The sequence below is a fragment of the Athene cunicularia genome (genome assembly GCF_003259725.1).
Source record: "Athene cunicularia isolate RWA chromosome 2 unlocalized genomic scaffold, athCun1 chr2_part1, whole genome shotgun sequence".
NCBI lineage: Eukaryota > Metazoa > Chordata > Aves > Strigiformes > Strigidae > Athene > Athene cunicularia.
Genome location: NW_020799095.1, coordinates 71,291,332 through 71,300,899, shown reverse-complemented (window position 1 = coordinate 71,300,899; position 9,568 = coordinate 71,291,332). Strand labels below are relative to the sequence as shown.

The 9,568-nt window shown below is 34.3% G+C and overlaps 1 protein-coding gene across 8 annotated transcripts in view; it reads right to left on the bottom strand.

Moving 5' to 3' along the window:
• The window catches only part of CDH18 (cadherin 18), a 578,978-nt gene extending 571,773 nt beyond the window's left edge, over positions 1–7,205 (bottom strand). For all 8 annotated transcript variants that reach the window (XM_026842284.1, XM_026842282.1, XM_026842297.1 and 5 more), the window contains exon 1: positions 6,878–7,205. The gene's annotated coding sequence lies outside the window, so the exon portion shown is untranslated. The remainder of the gene's footprint in view (positions 1–6,877) is intronic.
• Between the last annotated feature and the right edge of the window lie 2,363 nt (positions 7,206–9,568).

The following is a 9,568-nucleotide window of genomic DNA, read 5'->3' as shown; positions in this document are numbered from 1 at the left end:
ATATATATATATATATATGAATGAACAAAAGAAGTTGATAGAAATTGAAAAGCCTAAGAGAATTACCTAACCATGAAACTAAGGATTTAATGACTTGAGGTTTTTTGTTGTTTTTTTTTCTATTGATATGTAATATAGTTATATAAGATTTTTATATACTGTTTTTTCAATATATTTTTTATATATAATTCTTTAAGATTTGATATAATGTCTGATAAAATTCTTGATATAATTCTTTAAGTTATTAAGAAATTTTATATGTCCCAGGCATGCTGCATTTTCTGCACTTGGGCAAGACATTGAAAAGATGAACTAGGGTGAGGAGAAGGTCATGCCTTATTTTGGAGGCAGGGGCTATCTGTGTGTATAATTATCTAGTTGTTCCCCAGAAAAGTGAAGTCACTTCACTGTGCTGTCTTAGAGTAAGGTACAACTTTGGTTTGAACAATTTTCCTTAACAGCATGAAAATAACTTGTGAAAACATCTACTAATTATATCCCTGCATCATTTCACTGATACTCTATTCCTGGTCCCATGTATCTGGGAGCTAGTCAGGTCAGGTAGCTGGTAAGCAGTTGTCCAAGGTCTTAGATATGTTGTGACAGTCAAAAAATACATGGATATCAAATTCAAAAGGAACATGTCTATACCCAGAGTGCTCTCTCTGACCTTCAAAGTAATGTCTGCATGATGCATCTGCTTGGAGAGGCTTCTGGCCATGTAATCCAGGAATGATTTTCCTTTTCTAATGAATACTGTAGAGCTTTCAAGCTTTGCTCCAGCTTTGCTAGTGATAAGCATTTTCATAACAGCTATAACTGTTGGCACTAATAATAATTTTATTGGGTTTTCTGCATGTTTTATTGGTTTTATCAGATGTTTAATTGTGATTTCTTTTAAGAAGATAATTTCAGATGCAGGTTTCCCATACTGTATTGAGACGGTATAGTCTGTTAAAGTTAAGTGACAAAAATATGAAGGATATATTTATATTATTTAATCTAACTCAAGAAAATGAACCAGAAGTAGGAATTTTCAGATGATGTATAAAAGACCCAAAAAAGGTTAATGTCCATTCACTTTCACTTGTTACATGTTTTCCTGTGCTTGTTGCAAACCAATGAGTTTGTTTGTATTTCTAGTTGTAAGTTCCAACATTGATTTTAAAACTGTCCTTACATATATCTCAGCACAGCTGTTCTGCATAGAACTAAGAACTATTGATGGGTCTTAAGAAGCAAGGAAGAGCAAAGCACTACTATGTATTCTTAGTAGTTTTTAGAACTCAGTGAAGTCTATGTACCCCTATGAAAAACAGATATATAGAACAATTAAAAGTAAGATAATGTATTGTTTTGTTTTTTTTCTTTCTGGCATAAATAAATTCAGTAGGCTGCAAATTAATTGTTCTGTCATTGTTAAATATCCTGGGCAACAAAGAGCTTTTATAACTGCACAGTATTAAGAAAAAAACTACTGTTTTGCTATGTTCAAGGAAAAAACTTATTACAATGTTTTCTTACAGTTAGTTGTGTTCACCTTTGAAATCTTGCCCAAAGGTGAATTTGTCAGGTTTTTGGTGTAGGGTGGGGTTTTTTGTGGTTTTTTTTTTTTTACTGTTTAATATCTGACAACTGGAGGGAAGAAAAAACTTCAGAGTCCTATCTTCTAAATCAGTTACAAAGATTTCTGGGGGGAAAAAGGGGAAGATGTATAAATAATTAAGATGTTGCCATATCTTTGATGCTACTCTAAGCACAGTAGTTTCCAGTGTTACAAATCTGCCAGAGAAGGACAATGAGATACTTCTCACTATTAGCTGCTCTGCAGGACATTGTTCTCTTATTTTATACTCCACAGACCAGTGTTAATGATTGCTGTTCAGAGAAAGATTTGTCCGTGTCTTGTTCCAGAGCCAAACATAATCAGTGTTTTGCAAAGTAAAGCACTTTTGGCTCAGTTCTAAATATTTTGAAACACAAGTAAACCCCAAAATTTTAAAAGCTTTTCTCCAAACTGTACTGAGTGCTTCAATGATATTTTGTTGCCTGCTGAACAACAAAGCCTTTCTGCTGTCTCACTGCATTAAAGCAGATGATGTTAACCACATACTCTCAATATCAGGAAAAATAACATTTTGTTGTTATGATCCTGGCATCTGATGACCTGATGATCTGCATTTCTTGGTGCTACCTTCCTCATAATTTGTAGCCTAAAGTGGTTTCAGTTCACAAGTGATAAACCCTTTCTTCTATGGAAGACAGAGAAAACAGTTAAGTTTTAGGTGGCTATATTGTTAAAAATTGCAAATTCACTATAATGGGTATATATATATCTGTGTGGAATACAGACAGTAAAGAATAAGCTTAAATATAGGTAGATGTAGAGATATATGCACGTCATACATTTAGGTTTAACCCAGAGTTTGTATGCAAATACGAGTAATCTGCAGGTTGTTCATTCAATGCAAATTACATAAACAGGAGTTGCTAAGTTATGTTTTCCAGTAAAACAATTAAGAGGAAGAGCTTTTGCTTTTTATTACTATGTGATGTGTATTTTAGTCTGTGCTGTTACTATTTGTCTTTAAAATGTTTGATAATACATACAGGAATTGCTTTTATAAACTTCTCTAATTCTAACACCTAGAAATACGAATGTTTCCTCGCCTATATTATAGAAAAGCATGAGACAGGAAGAAAAATACTATTTGAGTATGTGTCTGAAGAATTGGTTTTTATCAGTCTTTAAACATTCATCAGACAAATGATTTATTCATGCTTAATAGAGCATCCTAGACTGTTGCAGGTTTCATTAGCTGAAGTTTGAGTGGTTTCTGTTTGCCATAATAATACTTTACATTTATACAACAATTTTCATTCAAAGTATTTCAAAGTGCTTTGCGTAGTGTATGTATACAAGGGATAAATTAGCCAACCAGTAAATTAGAGTTACCTCTAGAGTGAAGCTCTGCAGAAACTTTGTGGCAAGGATCTTGTATGGGTCTAATTTTATTTCTTTTTTTTTATGAAATTTCATTGGTTTCAAGGAAGCAGAGCATACAGTTTAATTAAAATGTGTTTTATAAAAGAGAAAAGAGTCTAACATCTAGGGCACTTGAGTCCAACCAAGAAGTGGTCTCTGTTACTTGTTTCTGCCACAGACCTCCTGTTATCTTCAGGCAATTTGCTTAGTCTAATTTGGGCCTTAAATACAGTCAAGATAAATAATAATTATACGAGCTCAGCTTTGGTGACTGTTCATGTACACAGTTCATTACTTGAAATGCAAGGGAATCACAGTTAACTTTAGTCACCTTTTGGCAATGAAAAAGCCCTCTTCCACTGACAGTAAGCTAGTTTGTATGATTCTGTATTTGCTATATGCTAATAACATAGATACTGAAGATCATCTGCCACGACTCTGAACCATCAGTTGTGTATCTCAGAGATAATACTTGATTTATTTCAGGTTTTCACAATTTCAATTAAATTGCATGAACCTCAAACTAAGGCTGTTTCCCTGTCTGTGCAGCAGCAAACACAGTGTCTTCAGATCCTGGTTGGACTTTCTAGGTGCTGTTTAACAGAACAAAGCTCTTTCTTGCATGTTACAAGATAGTTGCTATAAGTATGTGCATAAATTGAAAGACTATTCACATCCGTAGTAAAACCAAAAAAGGACACAATTTTTTAGCTTTAAAAAAAAAATCAAACTTGGCCAGATTATTCTACTGTGTCATGAATGTAGAGCAACACAAAGGGTGTAAGTCCTTTTTTTATTTTCATTTTTTCTTGAATGGAGCTAGTAGTATTGGAATCTCTCTAAGTTAAACAGTATAATGCAGCAAGTTGGCCAGGGTGGGTAAAGGCATCTACCAACATGTGATATCAAGATAACTTCAAAACATAACCATCTAACTGGCAGTGGAAAAACTATTATCTTTTAATTATCTGCATAAAAATACACACCACCGCCACCACACCACCCCCTGGGAAAAGAAAAGAGGGAAAAAAAAAAAAAAAAAAAAAACAACAACAAAAAAAAAGCAATAAAGCTTTTTAGTTGCTCTGTGTTATTAAAATGGTCTACACCCAGAATAAATTCATTCAAGCAGGACTTTTTTTTTGTAAAGAATCTAGTAACTGGCTGTATCTTTTAATGCAGCTTGCTGTGTGATATCATAGGAGGAAAGAGCCCCCTAATGGCTTCAAGCTATCTAGGAAACCAAAAAATAAATTTCACTTTCTGTGAGTTCAAACTAGAAAGCAATGCAAAATTAGTTTCAGAAAGGCCAGTTTAGTCTTCTTGAGAAAAATGTGATACAAGTGAATCACTTTAAAACGTGGCAAAAGGTCCAGATTAACATAGTAGACTTGAAATAAAATACACAATTTATAATATGTAATCTCTTAAAATCTTTCTGATTTGAGGGTTTTTCAGCTATTTTTTCTGTATTTGACAAAATAGGATGCTTATTCTGTGATTTTGTAATGTGGAAGTGAATAATGAATTAAGTAAAATCCTGACTAATTGTTTGTGCTTCTGATTTTCTTTTGTGTTTTTTTGGTTTTGTTTGGGTTGTTTGGTTTTGGGTTTTTTTTTGGGTTTTTTTTTAATGTTCAAATGGAATATTCCTATTTGAAAAATAATTACTTTTTAGCATTATTTGGAGTTTCAATGTTAGGATGTAACCTGAATAAGATACTAAGCTGGAGGGAATCGTATCACTGTCTTTAAATCACAGAATTAGCATGAATTTATTTCCAATCACAAAATGATAAGGTATATTTAAAGAGCACAAGTTTACATAGTAAACAGGGCTTTTCAGAGAAAAAAAGAGATAGTTGAATAAGAGCTGTAAGAAAGCTATAAGGATTATTTTTGCAAGTCAAACTGCATATGAAATATTTTGAAACAGGCCTTAAGTTTTATAAGGATATCTAAGTTACTTATAAAATTCTGTCAACATTTGGTGATCCAACTCTTAATACCCAGGTCTTTGTCTCACTGTTAAAATTTTCAGTCAGTTAATTAAAATGTAAAGGGTTTCTCTCAATTATTTATGGTCAGATTCTGACACCTCGACTCCATAGTCAATGTATGCAGTCCTCACCTCTGGCAGTATTTTATGGAGTAAAATGTAACTCACTGAAAGCTAAGGTGGCAAAATGTGCCCCAAAGTCATTTTCTTGCTACCTGGAAAGAATTTCAGAAGGAAACATTGAAATTGCTGACACAGATCAATTTTGTATATCAAAACCAACATAGACATTTTTCACAGAGAAAATATAAAGAAATAAACCAGCACAAATATTAGAGCTTAAGTAAGCCTTTGGTTTTGATCATCAGTTTACTTCTTGTTTTGCCAATGTTTATTCATATAATACATTGTAGAAGATGAAGCTGTCTCCTGAGTTTTACATATTTTGTTCATGTGGTCACTTAGGCACCCCTTCAAATGACTCTTAGTTTTAAAAAAAATATGTACGCCTAAGGTCCCCAACATTTATAATATATTTTACAAATTATAAACAATAATTTGAGTAACTGTGGGAATTTCCCTTCAAATTTGTGATTTTGAGACATCATTAAGTATTTGATTATTTGAGTATAGCTTTATAGACATTTATAAAATGTATCTTGGTAGAGGAAGAGAAGAAAGTACTTTTCTGTGTTTGTGATGTTTTGTCATTTCATAAAATGGATTACAGTTAGGTGCATAGTCTAGCAGCATTAGCCTGCTATAGGCAGTTTCTTAACTGGACAAAACAATACAAAGTTATACTTGGCTGGGTGAAAATCTGCTTAAATGCTTGGGTTAATACACTGATGATGCCTCTACTTCACTCAGAGTAATCAAAATAGCTGGCATATGAAAAATTCCTTTCATTTTGGAGCAAGGAGCAGAGCGCACAAACTGATGATGAAGGTGGTGCAGATTATCACAGCTGGAAGGAATGTGTTACTGAAGAAGTGACAGTGCTGTCTTCTTAGCGTTATGCTCCCATGGACTGTAAAACCCAAGTCAGTCAACTTCCCAACTTGCTACACAACGAAATGCTGTGTTATTTCAGTTTTAACCTATCACCTTCAAAATCACAGCAACCTATCACAACCTGTCAACTATCACAGCAAAACCATTTCCAGAACAGCCAAGGGAAATATGTAAAAGTTTATGTAAAGCTAGGCAGTTAGGAGACAGTAGTGTCAGTGTCACATCAAAACAAGCAATCAGTCCATGGGATGGCAGCTTCAAACATGCAGCACAACATAATCGAACATCCTAGGTTTCATATTTCAGTTCATAAACCTTGATCTTCACTGTGCAGGCAGAATGTTAGCAACTGTATCTATAAAAAGATGGCAGTCTAATGCCATATTATTTAAGGCAGATCATGTTTGCTCAGTAGAGGTAAGCTTGCAGTCAAAAGACAGGTACTGTTTCAAACTACTGACAAGCACTGAGAAATCCTCCAGGGAAATGTTCTCTCTACCTAGCTTCACAACATGTACAATAATGAATTAAGAATATGAGAGAGCTTGTGTGTTATTATTACTCCAGACTGCTTAGCATGTGTGGGACAAGGTACATTAAACCATCACACAAGTAGTTAGAAATAATCTTTTCTGGATGCTTCATTGCCATTTAGTTGAAGGGTTAAACATGATAAATACAATGTAAAAAAACATATCCTGTTCTTATTTTTCTTTGGGCGTACATAATATGTGATACATATCATCTGTGAGTGAAAGAATTTGAGTGCAATAAACGTATTCTATAAACAGATGCCAAAGCTGGTATTTAACATGCAAGATACAAAAAGAATAATTGCTTTTTTAGCTGCTCAGAAAAGCAAAGGATGATTTTCTTACCTGGAAGATCAAACTCTGTATATCATCAGTATTATGTGAGCTAAGGGGATAGGATTAATTTTTGTCTTCTGTAATAAACCTTTCTTCAGAGATGCAGAACATAAGAGATGTAATTATAAGTAAACCAAACTATTCCAACGTCCAGTCTCTCATCAATTGCACTGGTTTAGAGCTGGAATCCTCTTGCAAATGGAAAAATGTAGCTCAGCAAATTGTCCACTGAAGGAGCTCGGCATCAGTGTTATCAGGCACAAGCAGTCACATACTGATGCTACAGCGTGTATAGTCTCCCTCTATTCCGCGTTTTCTCTCGCTTGCTCTCCCTCTCTCTCACCCTGACGTTCACTCAGTTCTGAGTCTGAGCTCCTTCTGCTGCTGTATAATCAATCTAGCCTGTCTGAATCTAATAGGCCTCTATTTAACCAGCCAATCAATAGCACAGATTCCGCTGCTGCTCCCCAGGGTCTTTTCCTGGAGTGGTACAAACAATAAGAGTTTGGCCAGCAGTTTAACCAAGTATTTTTCATTATTTTGTCTCCCTTAAAGAAAAATTGTTTAGGAGATCCCAGGTTCAAAGCTATCTTTCGCTGTGTTTTTTTTCATGAGTTATATAAACATGCACATTGCACTGCAGTAACGTTCTGAACACTTTTAAATTTTTACCCATTCTATGTCTTTTAGAATACATACTAAAAAAATAAAGAAGATAGAAAAGAAAAAGCACACACACTCTCCCCACCCCCAATCTAGAAATGAACCTGCATGGTAAATCTCAGGCTTTGTGTTCTGAAAAATCCAGCAGCAAGTTTTGTAACTTAGACCTGTTTATGGCAAGTGTGGAAATTAAGCATAAACCAAGAAACAGGCAAATTATACTTCACAAACTGTGCTTCTAACACCTGTCATCTTGAACTATCATCTTTCCTACACTGTTTATGTTTCAGCTTGTATGATTTATTTTTTTTTTAAGAATTTTTCTGCATGGAAATAACAGATTCAGATACAGGAGGAATTGGAGATATAATATCCATTCAGAAACAGATTTACATAGGACAGCTTTTTCTGCTAAAACAGTGATCAGAACTAACTGAAAGTTAGCAACAAGTAGCTGTAGTACTTGAAAAGCATACCCTATTTTGTACTGAACTGCATTCTCCATCTATGCAAGCAATAGATTGTCCTTTAGTAGCTAAAAACAAAATTTCAGGATGAATATTGTGAAAAGTGAGTAATTTTATAACAGACTGACTTTTTTTTTTTTTTTTAAATTAGGGGCACTAAATCATAAGAACATTGATTTGCAACCTGATCATTCTTGTTGCAGATCAAGATCACGAACCAACTTTCATGCTGAAGCAAACTGTGGGGAAGTACCTACCATACTGCTGATTCCAGAAGGTAGGTTTGTTTCATCAGTTACAGGTGCTTCCACGTTGCAGCATATTGATGCTATTATATTGATGTTCTATCATTTGAAATAGTAACTGTAACTAGAGACCACAATGAGTACAATGCATACAGTGGTTTTCTATAGAACATACTGTCTGATTCTTGGTGGTGCCCTCATATGTGATTCTTGCAGAAATTAATCTGATTGCTGACAAAGAATCCAGAAACAAAATGAGAGCTTTGATTTTTCTGCCTCCAGTGTTTGGACTGTCCATCAGTCTAAGGATCTCTCAACACATTCATTGCATTAAGACCTTGTGCTTGGGATCCTCTCCTGAGAACTGGAACTTTCAGTCCAACAGTTTATTCCATGGCTAAAATTCTGTCCTTAGAGAGTCAGCATAGGTCAATCTTCTTACTGAAGTATGAACACTGTAGTCTAATATCAGAATCTGACATAGACACATAAGCAAGTGGTATACCGATAATTAAACTAAAGTTTCTTGTGACATCCTGGATGATAAGGGTTTCTACCTGACTTACAGGATTCCATGTTTAGGTTCTTAGGAGTGGTCAGAAAGGGTTGTTCCTTTACAGTCCCTTTATCAGAAAATCCCCCATTAAACATGTTTACAAAGACCTGTCAGACAGTTTTTGGTCTACATAACCTACCTAGCAATCTAGACTTCTTGGATAAACACAAGCTAGTTTACCAAGTCATCAATTTTATGTTATTAATCAATTTTATGTTATTAATCTCTTGAAAATTCTAGTCAAAGACTGAAAAGACCCACTATTAAACTGAAGTTTGCAGAACAAGAAGGAAATATGTTGTATTCATAAACAATAAGGGAAGCCTCTAAGCCTATTCAGAGATAGAGATATCAGGAAAACATTTGTTTAGCATGAGTGTTTGCACAAAAATATGCATAAGGTCATACAAACACAGAAAATAACAGTATATTCATGCACTTGAAATTGTTTCAATGCACATGCAAAACGAATTCCAGGAAACAACCAGTGAAGTCACATTATCCATAAGAAGTTCAACTCATCCATTCTTAATGTAAAATATCACATTATCAACTACTGATCTATGATTCCTTTACATGTGGAATACCTCATTAATTACAGCCTACATAACACATCTCAAGTGTTTTGAGTGGTGTGCATCAGTTAAGTGATATTCTTGGATAGACAAAAAGGTTAAAATGAGTAAATGAAAATAAGATTTGATAGACTTATGGTTGTACAACTGTATGAGGGAAGATCTGGTAGTGAAAGTGTGTAAGGCCTGTATAT